Here is a 17,827-nt window from a genome sequence, read left to right on the forward strand (position 1 = left end):
TTTGTTAGTGATTAACAAGGCATTACTTTCTGGTTATATGTTTTGGTTGTACAAACCTAGGAGTTTAAATCCTTGACCTAAGAAACATGAGAAATTGTGTTAATAGTGTTGCTTGCTCGAATAAATAATATAATCTTAAAACATTTAATCTACTGTACAGTGAAACTCATTGTCATCAGACTTATGACACCATGTAAGTGAACTTATACAATTAATTTATCTTCTGTAACGAAAGTTTCCTGGTAAATGAAGATTGTGAACTGTTGAGGATTCAGGTGTCCTTTTGAGAAAATAAATTCCCATAAAAGCCTGTGTGAATAAAAGTAAGACATGCTCTGCACTGACATCTCACCTTACAGGATCCATGAGAAGCTTTTAAGACCCTCCCCAACCCGTCTTACACTGCTCTGCCCTTCCTTAATGGTGTGGGTTTTTTTTTCAAACTGTTTCTATCTCTTCTTGTCACTATTGCTTTTTCATTACAACCCTTTAGATTTTCCTCTACAGATAAAATGTCACACACACAAATGTTGTTTTCCTTCATTGCAATCTGCTTGTGGTCTCTTCTCATATTGTCCCATCCATCGCCATTGTTAACGTGGGTTGACGATATGAAGAAGTGGCCTCGACAGCTAACCTATAGGGACATTTAACTACCTCATTCTGTCAGAAGGAATTGATGGAGCAGCAATGAAAATGATTAAAATACTGATGCCAACCAATATTTACACAGGGGGTTGTGCACTGTTACAAAGTGAGGGTGATTTCATCTTTTTAAAAGCATCTTTTTAAAGCACCCCAGCCAGTCCAATAACTCACTAATTTGATTTGATAACTTTATTAATCCCAAAGGGAAAATTAGCATGTCACAGCAGCAAGTCTCATCAAACAAATAAGTAAGGGATAATGTAGAGGCAGCCGGTAGTTATCGGGAAATAAGCCCCGACAGTGTATCACACTGAAGGGGCTTATTTACCTGATAACTTCCGGCTGCCTCTACATTATCCCGCTTATTACATGGTTACTTGCCACATAAGAAAAAAAACTGGACATGAATATGAATTTGAATTTTTTTTTGGCATATTTGTTTTAAACTAACATTTTTATCCTTCCGCGAAACTTTGCACAGATGCATAAAATGATCGTAATACCTTATTAAGATCCTCTGCTTCATACTTGTCTGTCTTCACTATTTTTCTCTTTTAGCCAGTCTTTGAGAACTTTTAATGCCCATTCTGTATTTTTTTGTGTGTTGGCTTCGTCGCTGTCATGCTCTGTTTTTTTCAAGTTCAGTCTTAGTAAGCTCTCTGTGTCTTGTCGTTGTTCGTTCTTCTATCCACTGTTTAAATGGTTTGTTTTTTCCGTACATGTTAAAATTAATGTCTAAATTTTCCATTCTTAATTGTGGTTGTCCAGTGTTTGTCACAAGATGGCGCCAAACAGTAATCTTTATTGGAACGGAGCGATTTTAATCGTACAAGTAGTACCGGCTATGCGTTATTACTTTGGAGCGGTTATTATTTGAAAAGAACGAACCTGCAAATGTCTCAACTGACCAATCAGAATCAAGCATTCCAGAGAGCCGTGTAATAATAATACATAAAACATAATAATACATCATAAGAAATAGAATTCATTAATTAATTTTCATATGTAATAAGCCAAGATGTAATTAATTTGCCAACTTGACATAAAACCATATGTGGAATAAGTTTTGAGAATTTGTTGACAAATAACTAGTCACAAAGGTTTATAAACAGGGCTCTCAAGTTTTACCAAATGTTTGGAATGAAATTACTTCGGTCAGGGTATTTGCGACAGCGACCCCTTGGCCCCATCCAATTCTCAAGTTTTTGCTATCAGTTTAATTTTACCTAATGTTTTGTAAACAAATCGTTAATGAACCCCATTGACTTCCGGAATATTATTTTTCCTACTAAGTGAATGGGGCTCTTTAAAGGTTTGGTTACAAACATTCTTCAAAATATCTTCCTTTGTGTTCTTTAGAACAATAAAAATATATACAGGTTTGTAACAACATGAGAGTGAGAAAATGATGAATGATTTTATTTTTGGGTGAACTATCCCTTTAAATTGCCCTATTTTCACACACTACATAATATACCAAAACATATTTTTTAGTACTCAAGATAATCTTAAAAACACAGTTGTCCTAATCAGTGTTATTTGGAGATGTCATCATGATTATGAACTGAAATGCATTAACATACTATCTCGTATTACAAAAATGTATACACTTGAAGTAAACTTGTACTCATCTTTCATACAAAGATGGGTTCAAATTTATTTCAAGTGGTACCTAAATACATTTTTAAATTAAATTTTAGCATATTTTATATTAATGTACTAAAGATCAAAAAATGTGAGATGGGTATAAACGGAAATCGGAGCCAGCTGCAAATGGGTGGGTTAGCAGCAAGTTGGTGGAGCTTTAGCCGCAAGTGGGCTGTACAAACTTCCAGAGGATTTTGATTGGTTTATTTAGTATCACCTGTGTTGTAGCAGCTATTGGTTTATGCTCCACAGTTGGTGGCGGTAATGTGTACGTTTTGTTGCAATCGATCAGAAAACAAAGAAGAAAAACGCTTTCACATGTCAGCGTGCCGTTGAAATGATGGGGTAAGCTTGCTGTACAGTTTTTAATTTAGTAAAAAAGCATTATAAGTTCTGAAGAAGACCATTTCATAATGGCGTTTGTACCCTGTTTTTAGTCTTGATGTATTTAAAAAGAATAAGGGTAAAGTGTATCCAAATACATTTTTGTAGTTTTTTTATTAGCACAAAAATGACAAAATCTGTAACATGCATGACAAAATCTATTCTGCATTCCATTTCTACATTTTGCTCTCCACATTATGGATTCTGAAGACCATAATAAGTTATTGTAGCAGTGTAATTTTTGTACGTTTTAGGACTGCATTGATTTTCAAATTGTAAATGTCTTACAACTCCCAATTCTTTTAAAACGTTTCATTTTTAAAAGTTTTTATTGTAGTTATGCTTTTTTCTGCGTAATCCACAATGTTAAACATTTGTTTTAATATCATAATTATTTTATAAACTGTATTACTCATAAAAATCTGTGAAATAAATGTGAAACGCATGTTATTGTGTTTTAGGTTCACTTATCAGTGAAAGATTTTTTTGATGTCCCACATGACTATGATCACAGCTTCTGCTGTAATGTATAAAGTTCTTAATTTGCAAGTTGTTGTGTGTTTATTACATCAATTAATAATTATTGTGTGTTTGATTTCATTACTAGGACAATGCAAGACAAAGGCTGTCAAATAACTGTGGAGTGTTTGTCTTGATGGGAAGTACATAATATGTCCTGTAAATGAGAAACATCGAGGTGTAATCAATTGCTGTTACCCATTTAACTTTTTTTTGGTGTTTCTTTGCATATTATAGTATGCACTGTATGTTATTCTGGGACAGAAGTTTGACTTCACTGAAGTAAGTATTTGTTTTTGTAGCTATATGCATAATATAATTGAAAATTTTACTAATTCATTACTTTATGTACACAGATAACATGAAGAACATAGGAAATGGTGGTGTGCCATCTTGCTTGAAAATTAAGTAAGTGTGAAAAAATTAGCTGTACTTTTAACACACAGTGTTTTTAAGCAAGTGAATAAATCTTGTTCAGTCTACTCTTTAAACTGGTTTGGGAAGACATGGAACGGAATGATTTAGTGACTCGCTCATAACACTATTTTAGTAAAAAAATATATTCTGCAGACCTTTGAGTAAAAAGGAGTAGCAAAGTGTTTCAGTGATGATAAAAATCAGCAGGTGTAAACCCTACTTGCTCTATCAATCTCCTTTAATAGCTGTTCTTAATACTATTAGGGGTTGGCAAAATTTTGAAATGTTGTTGTATTCATTGGTGAATCATTTAAAATTGGACCATTAATTAGATTTTTTTTCAATATTTACAAAAGTCTTTACTGTAATTTGTGATGAATGTAATGCATCCTTGCATTTTATTAATTTCAATATTGTGTTTGTTCTATTACTTTATTTGTTTTTGTTGCATGACAATCTGTTGTAGCTGATTTTGTCAGCTTTTTATATTTTGCTGATATTTGTTGTCAAATTAAAAATTAATAGATAATCTTATCACTTTTTTATTCTAATTGTTGTGCCCTCTGTTTTTAGCAAGGTATGCATAATCAATTGCAATGATGATTTAAAATGTGTATCATAGAACAATTTTAATCCACTTATATTTTTCTTTAAGGATGAGTTGTTAAAAGATGATGACCCTCCATTATGCTTCATCTTCAAGGTAGTTGAATGTTCTATAATGTGCTTTTAACATTCTTTAACGGCCTGTGCTAACTATTGCTATCTTTTCAGTTATCAGGAGCGTTGCTGAAGAACATACTTCTTGAAGTTGTTTTTCAAGAAGGAGATGCTGCCTACCTGACCTTGTCATTGACTTGCTCAAGCTTCAGGGACATAGTTGGGGATGACAAGTTCAAGAATCAGGCACACTTCTTATGGCTAGAAAGTAAATATTGACCTTAAAAAATAAAATGCTAACAAGAACATCATTGATAATGTTAAATGTTATGTTAATTTTTTTCACCTCAGGTGTTACATGCTGGAAAAATAAGTCGTCTCACTACAAACAGCTCTTCTGGAAGATGTACTCAATCTCCACTTGTTTGGAGTGTGGGTTTGAGTACAAATGCTGCACACCTGGTACTTTTTGTGTAAATTGGTGATGAATAAACTAGTTGTTAGTCTAAAGCAGTGGTTCCCAAACTTTTTCAGCGTGTGGCCCCCCTTGTGCATGGTGCATTCCTTCGCGGCCCCCCAAAGAAAATTTGTGACAAAAAACTGTTCTAAAACTCAACATTTTAATAAAAAAACATTAAATTATACAAAAAAGTAGTGGCCTTAGTAGCCTTATTTTTTGCGGTTTAATTACACAGAATTCATGATAAATTAATGTATTTTATAAAATGTCATAAAACTGGGGCCCCCCTGGCACCATCTTGTGGCCCCCAGTTTGAAAACCACTGGTCTAAAGGAAAACTACAAATCTAATTTACTTATGTCATTCCTTTAAGGTTTAAAAGTTCTGGACACCATTCACTTGCATGGCATGGACCTACAGAGCTGAGAAATTATTCTTAATGTTTGTAAATGTTCATTGTCAACTATAAACCCTAGTTCTTATTGTGCTTCTTGTGTATCCATCAGGTTATGCTGGGAAGGGGAAGGGAGGTGAGCTCCAGGGCATTTATTCAAAAACCTTCCACCCTGGATTTTGCAGTTTTGACTGCATGCAGATCAGTTCTAATGACCTGATATAGTTTTCTTACATAAACAAAAAAGACAAAAAATAATAAAATAAACACTTTTGCAATCAATTCTGAGTGACCTGATTTTATTTATTGAAAAAAATAATTTAAATTTAATATATGTGTAACACGTTCAGAAGAACATTAGTCTGCTATTTAAAAAAAAGTATTTTTATTTTTATGTTTTTATCAGATTGATGGTAACTTTTTTTTACATTAGCCACGTTTTTCATGTATTTACACATTCACTTCACTGAGTCCAGTTGCATCACATTTTAATATGTTCATTTACTTGATATTGTAGAATATGGAGCTTCAGAAATGTGCTTGAATAAGGCCTACAGCCTGATGAATTTAAAACACCATCACTTTAGGTATGGTAAATGGTGTAAAGACGTGACTTCATCATTGACAGTGACTGGTATTGGACACACATAATAATAACAAAGCTGTAAGAAATCAGACCATGATAAGGAACGTAAAATTTAATCGTTTATTTTCATTACTGTTGCTACTTCGATCCATACTCATTCACCGCTGTCCCATTTGCTGCGTAAACTTCACCTACTTGCACATTTCTAAAATCCCTCCTACTTGTGGCATAAGCTCCTCCCACTTGTGACCTAAGCTCCTCCCACCTGCAGTCTCTGGGCTGCAGGGATACGTACATGAAAAATGTAGGCTATATATTAATTACAAAATTAGTACATGAAAATAGAGCACTTTAAGTAGATTATGGAATTGTACTTTTTTAACTTGAGCTTACTGTACATATACAGTAATGCAAAACATTTAAAGGTGTTCTAAGTGAATTCACGCGTTTTAGGGCCATAAAACATTTTTTGTTTCATAGGGTAAACATCTCCTCACTATCTGCTAGCTGCCTGTCCTCTGAACACACTGTAAAAAAACGCGGTCTCTGCAGACAGCCCAGGCTGTGCAAACTGCAACAAAAACAGAGTGGTCACACCTACCACCACGAAACACAACAAAGTGTTCCAGCCAATAAACGACAAGAAGGATTTGGAAGTGGGGGTTGGGCGCGTTCATGACTCATTCAGAAAGCACGGAAGGGAGGGGGAGGGGAGGAGTTAGCTACGCTCCGTTTTGTTTGACAACACTTCAAACGTCAACAGGAAGGAACATCACACAGATTCGCTTAGAGCGCCTTTAATGATGAAAGGGCAATAATAATAAAATGCATCTCTATTACATTAATTTCAGGAAGCCTCTCCTACTTTTCTTAGTTTCAGGTAACTAAAGCTTCTAGTTGCAAAGCTGTTGGAGTTTTTGTCTGAATCAATAATAATTTAACACGAATTTGGCTTTATTCCCCAATATTAGCTCTTAGTGTCTTTGATCAAAGGCAATGATTTCGTCCAAGAATAGTAAAATCAAAATGCTTAAAAAAATTGGTTATTTCTACCACATTCATCGGATCTTGCTCATCCAACTTCCACTAAATCCATTTTAGAAAGTGCTTGCAGCGGGATAATATAATTTAACCAGAAACAACTTCTCATTTCTTTCTGATTGCATTAATAGGTGTGTACGACTTCATGAGGCGAGGCGCTGCAAGAAACGACAAGTGGATGACATCAGAGTAACGTGAGAGCATTTTGAAATCAGCCTCCTACGCAAGATTTCTTGCAGTACTATGATGTCATCTGCTTGTCAGTCCTTGCGGCGCTGCGTAAATTTGAGCACACTTAAAAAACTGTTGTAAAAACTGTAGAACTGCCCTGCGTATGCCTGCGCCTCGTCCATTAATTGTTTAGCAGGACAATTTATCTCTTACTTCTCAGCGTGACAAATACAAGGTGTGTTGTGTGAGCGTGTTAACTGACTGAAATGCGTGTGTCTCATGGTGAATGCATGAAAGCCCTGTTTATAAATAACTATTCACAACAGTTAACATTTGGTCTATTGTACAGGTTTAATATAACTGCATAACAGGTAACATCTGGTCACACTGTAAAGGTTTAAAAAAACAATTAAGGCGCAGCTTCATCAGAGTCATCAGGAGCAGATCCCAAGTGTATTGCTGGAAGCTGTTGGTGTATGCATTGGTAAAGTGCTCAGCAACTGAATGCAATGCATCCAATATCAAATGTACAATATGTGTAAAGCTGACAAAGGTGGTTGTTTCTCAGCAGAATTATGTACATTGGTGCCATCTTAACACATTGGGGCAGTTTCCAGGACAGGGTTTACAGGACTGGGACTTAGTTATATTAGACGATTTAAATTTTAACAAGCAAACGCTACAAAAACAAGACTAATGTGCATCCTGAGAAATAAATAGCACTTATATACATTGAGGTGCTTTTAAATTATAGTAGCTCAAACATGCATTTTAGCCTGGGATCAGGCCTGTCCGGGAAACTGCCCCATTGTATTCAGATGTAGGTTGCTTCAGGTGACTACAAGATCTGCTGACTTTGTAGCCGTCTGTAAGAATCTGCTAAAAACCCATCTCTTCTGTCAACACCTCACCTGCTAATGTCTTTTTCTATTTTTCTTTCTTTATCTTCTGTCATAAAAAAACAACTACTAACCCTTGGCTATGTACACTATGTTTGACTTGATGAGACAAGTTCTAGTGCACTTACTGTATGTATTGCTGTTTTTGTGTTGCTCTAATTGCTTTCCGCCATCGGTGTATGAATATGTGAGTGAATGGGTTAATGTGAGGCAAAATTGTAAAGCGATTTGGATGGCCATGGGTCTGTTAAAAGCGCTATATAAATGCAGTCCATTTACCATTCTATTGTTACCTCATTTGTAAGTCGCTTTGGACAAAAGCGTCTGCTAAATTACTAAATTAATGTAATGTACCTTTTGGGTTGAAAAGTTTGAAAAGCCCTGATATACAATACACAAGTTAGATTTATCAAGTATTCAGGGGAAACAGATGAAATACTCTTGCAATAGATGATAATGACAATTCATAGACGATTCATTGTTACATCTATGACTTTGAAGAATTACGATATGTAGATCCTTTTCCTTTATGGGCTGTTCGCATTAAATTGCGCTCAAGTTTATTTTAAATACAGATGCACTGCAAGCGCACTCAAAAATAGACAAGTTTGAAACAAAACTCATGTTTACAGCTAGTGGGACATGTAGCAAGGCAAATGCCGAGCACTTTGAAAAACAGAAGAAATGTTGCGTCCTGCATTTCCATTTATTTTAGATGTTAGAATGCAAGAATTCTTCCAATAAGTGGCCCGGACACAACAAACTTGGGCATAAAGTGGTGGGGACATCTCCCACGGGTAAATTATGCAAGTGGGGCTGCTGTGTGTGCAAGCTAAGGACAGCAAACTTCAACCACGTAGCATTACAATACCGGCTCTTACAGCAAAAAAAGATTGACCCACAAAATTCTCCCGATTAGCCAATCTGGGCCTACTCCATTGTGTTTCTGCATCACAGATCAGGGGCATAATGGTATCATGTCAGATGTAAATCAATTGATCTGCTAGCATCTGAAATATCAGTAACTTGCAGGAATCACGTGAATGTACAATAATATCTTGTATGCAAATATGAAAATTATAGGTGGGCAATGTAAATCATAGAGACAGAGCGCAGTTATGCAAATTTGAAAACCATGCCCACCGGGGGGGAATTCAATCCAACCGTCTCCATTGACTTTGTATTGCGAGAAGCCGCCTCCTTGTCATTTCTGGCTTATAACAAAAAACTGAATAATGCCTAAAAGCTGCTGTGTGACAATATGTACAGCTAACAAGCCAAAGAACCCAGAAATAAGTTTTTATAAGCTGTCGAGCCGTAAAACCCAGCCTTTAAGGAGAATAAAGTGGATCGCCGACTACGTTTCCCCCTAGTGGACGCAGTTCTACTAATAGAAGTACTATGAAAAGTTGCCTGTGTCCATTTTTGTGTCTTTAGACGCTCGTTTTTTGGGGTCGACAGCTTATAAAAACTTATTTACAGATTAAACTTAAAAACAGAATAATACCTAAAAGCTGCTGTGTGACAAGGTGTACATCTAACACGCCAAAAAATAAATAAATGATTTTTTATAAGCTGTCGTCTTCAAAAAACGAGCGTTTAGACACAGAAATGGAAACAGGCAATTTTTCATAGTACTCCTATTAGTAAAACTGCGTCCAATAGGTGGAAACGTAATCGGCGATCCACTTTCTTCTCCTTAAAGACTGGGTTTTACGGCTCGACAGCTTATAAAAACTTATTTCTGTGTTCTTTGGCTTGTTAGCTGTACATATTGTCCCAAAGCAGCTTTTAGGCATTATTCAGTTTTTTGTTATAAGTCAGAAATGACAAGGAGGCGGCCTTTTGCAATACAAAGTCAATGGAGACTGTTGGATTGCTTTCCCCCCCCGGTGGGCGTGGTTTTCAGGTTGTGACGCGCTGCGCTCTGTCTCTATGCAAGATTTGTTGTTAACTAACTCGTTACTGATCTTAAAGGTATAGCGGAAGATTTTCGTTTTCCGAGTGGAACTCCACTGTTATTGGTCATCCCAGATGTCAATCATTCTGATTATATGTTGATGTATAACCGTCGTACGTGCTCACCTCTAGGTTCGCTTTCTGCACATGCGCACCTTCACGTGTATGTGTGTTGTCCTACGGTTTCAACCATTCATTGAAGGTCGCGTTCTCACTGTGTTTTTTTCAAAATGTCTGAGGGTCGCAAGAGAAAAAGTGTCTACGAATTGTATGACAAGAAAAGAAAGGACTATAAAGAAAGAAACAAGACCAGAGTGTTTATGGGAGACTATTTCACACGCTGGCGTGAGCTAAAAGGACAGGTTGGGCTTCCCACACGAAGTTTCTACTGGAAAGGTACATTTTGCTATTTGGAGAAATCCATTTAAAATCACTGCTAGTAAAAGTTGATGTAAGCTATGATTAGCGATGCTAGCCCTGGCACAAGTCAAGAACCGCACAGACACGGTAAACATGCCGACAACAACTTGTAAACAGAGCGTAGAGAAGAACTGAGCTCCTGCATGCTCTCTCTCTCTCTCTCTCTGTCTCGTGCACGCGTTTAACAGGCGTTCCCTCTCGGGAGGAGGGAGAGTGTTGCGTGTGCATTTTCTAAAAAATATTTAGGGGCGGTTCTTTTAAATAATTCGGGAAAATCTTCCGCTATACCTTTAAGTGTATTTATCGAACATACTTTACAAATCTAACATTAGGCTAGCAAGGACGTAGCTAGCCAAGTTAGCTTACCTGGGACTGACAACCTTTTCAACACACGGCGTAGCTTCTTTAAGTTACCGGAACATCGTAGCTGAATCATTTCTCAGGATAAGGGTGTTCGTCAGTTGGCTTCCTATCCATTAAAATTATTACAAACAAGCATAAGGGGCAGTGTTTCAAGTTTAACGCCTTTAGCCACTGCCTCAGGTGCTCCACATCTTTATGCGGCCGGAAGTAGAAGTCCCTCATAGCTGGAAGTAAGATGACAAAAGGAACGCAATTGTGCCGCCCTTGTTGTTGTGAAAAACAAGATGAATATGTCCCCCTCAGAATCAGATGTTGTCTGTCTGCATTTCTGTGTTGGTACAATCATTGATCATTTCTGAGAATTAGCTGAAATCATAAACTTTCAAAAGATTAAACTGTTAAAACAGGTAATGAAATTAGCATGAAGAATCCTAGCGGCTGTACATAGTACCTTGTATTTAAATGATGTTATGTTTGAAAGTTGTGATTGTCATTGGTTTCTTATTGTAAAATGGACATGGAAAGCGGTGTTAAAGTGGGAGGGAAGATGGTGGGTAAAGCAAAGGGCAAGATACAGTAGTTTACCAGAAACGCAGGTTCATGTTATTATTCTGCAAATTCGTCATACAGTCGTTCTGTTCCACCCGTCCGAACCAACCATGCCCAAAGTCCTGACCCGGCCCGTCAGGTACACGGGGGATTTGCTATGCATCTGTGAGCTAAAAGGAGCTGACACCGCCGGCTGCATTTGCTGCTTCACACATAAGTGATCTAAAAACGCAGTGCTATTTTTGTTGATGTTAATTTGCTCCGTGTTAGGGCTGCGGTTCACGGCTCGGTCAGCCTTCCCTGATACTATATCCCTGTTTGTTGCTGTAAAGGTTTCCTAGTCTCATCGCATTAGTGTCCAGATGCCAGTGAACTGTGAATGCACCACGCAAGGGAGATGATGCACTGTAGCTCATGGTCCTATTTCTGCCCCGTTTATAATATGGAATATCAAAATTAAACATTTAATTTTATTAGGATATTAAAAAACACAAAATAAGTCATAAGTACAAATTCAAATCATTGTTTTAATTACCTGTTTCATAAAACTTACAAAAATATGTAAAAAAAAAAAATGAATTATTTTGCATTAAAATGTTTTACCTTTATTCGGCCAGCTTGCTGTGTGTCCTCCCAATCAGTGTGTAAAAGCAACTGGCTGATGTCTGCAAATCGAGTGGCACATAAGCGTCTCAGGCTGTCTGGAAAATCTAATCATTTCCTTTATCTGCTTACTGACACCATGAATAATTCATTCATGGCCAAAGGAATTAAAAGACATTTAATAAAATATTTTCTAAATAACAAAGAAAGTTCTAACAAAAATAGCCTATTTAAATATTTAAACTCTATATAATTATATAATTTAAATGACATCTTGAATTATAAATTCAATACATTATTATAGTTTTGTCCATACATGGCTTGTGTATTTAATAAAGATGGTGTGATTACATGTACATTCTGGTAAAACAATTGGTGTAAGTAGAATACGTTTAAGTCTATATTTTAGCCAACTTAAAAGTATAGGCCTACATATTTGAACCAGTACACATATAGTACATTTAATGAAGGACATTCAATCATTTGTTTGTTAACAGTTCTGGAAAACAATAAGCTGTTGGTACTGTAAATAGAAGCATTGTTTCCCAGTCTGATATAGCTTAGCTTCAGCGTGTATCATATGGAAACCCTGATATTTTGTTATCATTGGTTAATTACTTACTTAAATATGTTATAAGAGCGTAATTTGCCTGCATGCACAATCACATAGGCTACCATCAAACAACAAAAAATGCACATAAAAAATGAATCACCTCTTTAAAATCCTTCTTGGTTCATACATGCCTGTTCTCTCAGTGTAATTAGTTCATTTTCATTGTGAGCATGTGTTGTGAATCACATAAAATGTACCATTCAGTCGGAACTGCCAGAAGCCATTCTGTGCCCTGACTGAGCTTCCCTGTCCGGGCGGGCACACACGAAACTGCTGCCATTGATACATCAAAACATAAGCAATCCAAGCAGACGTCCAGGGTTGCACTGTCACCGACCACCACAGAGCCAATGAGATTCCTGTTTAACAACTCTACTCATACTATACAACTCATACTATTTCTTCGTAAGTTTGCTTATAGGCTACGTACTTTTTGAAAGTTATTTATTCTCTTCACTCTTTCTTGATGTGTTAAATCCTCACTTGTCTTTGTGTAACTTCCTATAACTAAATAAGATTACCTTACAAATAATGCAAAATCAACCTCCCATGCTCTGTTGGAACACAGAAAGCATAATATGCTTCATCTCTTCATTTTTTCAGGGCCTCTATCTACCCAAACACAATAGGCATGCACATTCACACTGCCTCCACCACTCTTTTAGGTGAAGGATTAAATGTACGTGATCAATCTTTAATCAGCACCATAGAAACTGAATTTCTCCCATGCAGTTCCAGCATTAGACGAACATCAAATTTTTATGGAGGAAATTGAGTTAAAACCAAAATGGAGGACGTTTCATCTCCATTACCATCCTCTTGTCAAAAAAAGTTTTTGTGCTGCAGAATCATGGATGGGTGGCAGACAGTGCTAGACTGATTTCTTAGAATTATGTAGTACTCCCAGCATAATAAAAAACACAATTAATTTGCTTTGAGTGCTGAATGTAAGGCAATAGTCAGCTGGTCTAGTGTCCAATTCTAGTAAGATAAGGGTCAAGTATAGGGTCATAGTAGAACCTCTGTTCACTTCCGCTTCTAATAACTACAGAATATAACAACAGAGAGCCCAGTTTATTCAAATCAGTATATGAAAGTATGTACTATATTCAAAACAGGTAATTCAAGCATTGTTTAGCAAGCATTTATTCTGTGCTATTCAGACACATTGACAAGAAGTACAGAATATGATTTTGATAGCTTGACTATGAATCCTGTATTTCCTCCATCTGACCTATAATTGTTCTCCTGAATACGTTTATGTTGGTGTTTAAACACATCCGGTAAGTTAACTTTCCACATCCACCTTGCCATATATGCATTGGAACACTCCCCCAGACATGGCTGACCATGTCAAAATCAGTTAAAGGTCATGTTATATGTTTTTATGAACTGAGACCAGTGGGTTTGACATTTATTACACTAGACCCAATTTTGGTCCGGGGGACGCAGAGAACTGCACATTTGGGATGTTTTCCTTATTTTAACACATACCTGATTAAAATCGTCAGCTCATTATCAGAGATCAATATATTGAACTGGGTCAGAGAAAAACAAAAAGTGCAGTGCTGTGGATCCCTAGGACTGGAAACCAATGCTTTAAACCCATAGTAAGGTGTTTCAAAGCCCTTGCAGACTCAAAAGGAAAAAATACAACAGTGCCATCTGGCTTTCGCTAATCTAAATTGAAAAATAACCACAAAAAAAGAAAGAATCTACTACCATATTTTTTTACAACCACAGTTCAAAATGACCATGTCTGTTAAAATACAATACCATGAACAAAATTTCAATTAAAATTTATTTATACAGCATATTTTAAAGCAGTTTATAAGACAAAATTCACAAATAAAATACATTAATAATATATTAAATATATAGCATACATATAGAACAAAATACAGGAAATTATTGCTAATTTTATTGTCCTAATAAATAGTTTGTAATTCACTTAATGAAAAATACATTTAGAGACTATGGGATTTAATATTACATTAATATTACATTTATTAATTTAATAAAATAGCAGGTCAACAATAGCAGTCAAATTAAACCAGACATGCCCTTTCAGGTTACATAAAATGACCCTTATAAGAAGAAAGATTATATTATCAAAGGAGCATAACACACGTCAGCAGTCTCCCAGTAAGCTCTCCAAACTCCTTGTTACAGGAAGCTGCCTATAGTCCTGAATTCAGTGTAGAATGGAGGAGGAGACCTGTCAAACTGCTTGACCATCTCAAACTGGAAGTTTGAGAAACTTGACCCTCTAGAAAGTGGCAGTTAACTGGCTGACATGCTGGCCTTGACGAATGCCTTGCTGCCTCACCACAGCTCTCACCTGCAGGCAATGACAAGAAATAGTGAGGAGGCAGCCTGGTTGGGTAAGTGAGAAGAAGGAGAGGGGGGTATGGCAGAAGAAAGTATTCACCTTATTCCGCCACGCCCCTTTTTAATTCTTCGCTCTTCCGCATTTTGTCAACCGACTTCCGCTGCTCATATGGCACAGTGCATTCGGTGGTTAGTTTGGTGGTTAAAAGATTGTTTGTAGTTCACTATAACTTTAGCGAAATGACAAATATCGCTACTGCTGTAAATGTTTTAAATTAGGAGCACGGTTAAAACTTCATACGACGCTCGGATAGTCTTATATTGTCCCATCAATCGTCTCGTGGTTAGACGATATGAAGCGGCCGCGGCAAGTAACCTGGTATATTTAATTACCTCGTCCTGTCAGGAGTTGATGGAGCAACATTGAAAATTATTAAAAGTATGTCTACCAATATTTACACAGTGATTTCGTCTTTTTTATAGCAAATGTGCACCTTAGCCAGTCCAATAACTATTTCGTTTTTATGTGGTACCATGATAGAATTCATTTGCAAACTTGCCAACACTTATTCCTTCAAATCAGGAGACTTAAATCCTTTTAAGTGGAATCTACAAAGCTCACATATGGTTTAAGAAATTCCTTACAGATAATATCTGATCACACTGTAAAGGTTTATATAACTGCATGGCAGGTTACATCTGATCACATAGTAAATGTTTAATATAACTGCATGACATGTAACAGCTGATCACATTGTAAAGGTTTAATATAAATGCACAACATCTGATCACATTGTAAAGGTTTAATATAAATGCACAACATCTGATCACATTGTAAAGGTTTAATATAAATGCACAACATCTGATCACATTGTAAAGGTTTAATATAAATGCACAACATCTGATCACACTGTAAATGTTTAATATCACTGCATGACATCTGATCACATATGAAGGTTTAATGTAACTTTACAACAGGTAAAGCAAGACCACCCTGCAATAAATTAAGACACAGCTTTATCGGAGTCATCAGGAGCTGATCCCAAGTGTTTTTCTGGAAGCTGTTGGTGTATGTACTGGTAAAGTGCTTGGCGACTGTGTAATGGATGCAATATCAACCCTGTGTAAAGCTGAACCAAAGATGGTTGTTTCTCAGTAGAGATTTGTACATTTGTGCCAGCTCAACACATTGAAGCAGTTTCTCGGACAGGGTTTACAGGATTAGGATTTAATTATATTAGGACATTTTAGTTTTTACAAACAAACCCTACAAAAAAAAAAACAAGACTGGTGCGCATCTTGTGACAAAACAATGGCACTCATATATGTTGAGGTATGTCAGTAAAAGGTGTTTTTAAATTATTGTAGCTCAAATATGCATTTTAGCTTGGGACCAGGATAAGCCCTGTCCGGGAAACCGCACCATTGTTTTCCCATATCAGATGTAGGTTGCTTCAGGTTGAGTTGTGATTTTAAAGTGTAGTTGTGGTCAGAGACGGATGGATCCTCCCATTGTGTTTCTGCATCACAGTTTAGGAACATGTTGATTGTATCATCCTCACAGTTGTCCACTGCATCACTACACATCAATGCATCTGTGAAAACAATATAACCATAAACATTTCTATGTTAGTATTTAAAATAAACTTGCATCATGAGAATTAATATATAAATGGCACCCATACTTAAACAGAACAGTGTGTAAGAGAGAGATGCATTAAAAAGAGACAGTAACATTATACACACAACCTTTAACTTCAGTGTTAAATAATACGTTGTTTAATAGGTCATTATCAATATCTGAATGAGAAATGAACTGACATTCTAGCATCTGAAATCTCAGTAACTTGTAGGAATCACGTGGGCTACTGTAAGAATGCAATGTACTATAATATCTCGTTGTACTATCGTAAATATAAAAATATAGGTGGACAATTAAAACCATTCAAATAGTTGCATTTTATAAACTAACGTTACTGATCTTAAGTGTATTTGTAGAACGGACTTCACAAATCTAACTTTAGGCGAACGAGCACAAAGTTAGCTAAGATAGCTTACCTGAAACTGGCCACCTTTTCAACACCCGGCGTGGTTTAAAGTTACCGGAACATCGTAGTCGAACCTTGGGATAAGGGTATTCCTCAGTTGGCTTAAAATTGGCAAGAAAGAAACATAAAGGCGCTCGGGCGAGCTTTTTAAGCTTTAACGCGTCGCCTTCAGTCACTGCCTCAGCTGCTCATCGTCTATGCGGCCGGAAGAACGTTGACAAAATGAGCGAAATGGCGCCGCCCTTGTTGTCGTGAAAAATAAGGTGAATAAGTTCAAAACGACTTTACATTAGTAAAAAGTCCAAAGTGATCGAAATTGAATCTAAATAGTGTTACCAATAAATATTTTAACACCTTATTGCAACACTACATAGCAATTTGTGAAAAACAACATAATCCTACAAAATGCAACAGGCTAAAGAAAATATTGTTAGATATGTATACAGAATAATGATTTTAAATTGGGGAAAATTTCATTATGAGAGAAATTATTATTCTCCAATAAAAGGTTGGATTTTTGTAGATTCTTTAAATAAAAGATCAAAAGTATTAACAATGCAGATTTTTTTTTTACAGCCTTCGTTATATTTACAAAGGGTATGAATAATTTTGAGCACGACTGTATTTATATATACACATATATATATATATATATATATATATATATATATATATATATATATATATTTACTAGGGCTGTCAATAGATTAAAAAAATTAATCTAGATTAATCGCATGATTTCATGAGTTAACTCGCGATTAATCGCAAATTAATCGCACATTTTTATCCGTTCTAAATTTACCCTAATTTAACACTTTTCAGGTTTTTAATACTCTGATCATATATACATATATAGATGCTTTATGCAAATGTATGTTAACAACAGCCTGTTTACATTTTTAACAGAACCATCAAGCCATTGTTTTGTATATGCATTTTCCTTTAAGAAGAATTTTCTTTCTCCATTTTTATTTGATGCTGCATCATTTTTGACATGTGCTGTCAAATTTAGTCGAAATTAGCAAATTTTCAAAGAAATTGTTGTATATATTTTGACATTCTCTATTAAAACATAGAACAATGCATGATTTGGTGGAATATAACAAAATAAGACA

General features: G+C 36.0%; 2 long non-coding RNA genes across 2 annotated transcripts; one reads left to right on the plus strand and one right to left on the minus strand.

The window, feature by feature from the left end:
* Window positions 1-4,267: 4,267 nt before the first annotated feature.
* On the plus strand, window positions 4,268-5,325 carry LOC129444014 (uncharacterized). The gene is made up of 3 exons (XR_012359945.1): window positions 4,268-4,318; window positions 4,390-4,543; window positions 4,627-5,325. It is a non-coding gene; the product is annotated as an uncharacterized lncRNA (long non-coding RNA).
* A 9,992-nt stretch (window positions 5,326-15,317) lies between these two features.
* Window positions 15,318-16,980, minus strand: LOC141353126 (uncharacterized). Its single transcript, XR_012360145.1, has 2 exons — window positions 16,723-16,980; window positions 15,318-16,259 (listed from the first exon to the last, which is right to left on the minus strand). It is a non-coding gene; the product is annotated as an uncharacterized lncRNA (long non-coding RNA).
* Window positions 16,981-17,827: the final 847 nt, after the last annotated feature.

This window comes from Misgurnus anguillicaudatus, chromosome 21 (genome assembly GCF_027580225.2).
Source record: "Misgurnus anguillicaudatus chromosome 21, ASM2758022v2, whole genome shotgun sequence".
NCBI lineage: Eukaryota > Metazoa > Chordata > Actinopteri > Cypriniformes > Cobitidae > Misgurnus > Misgurnus anguillicaudatus.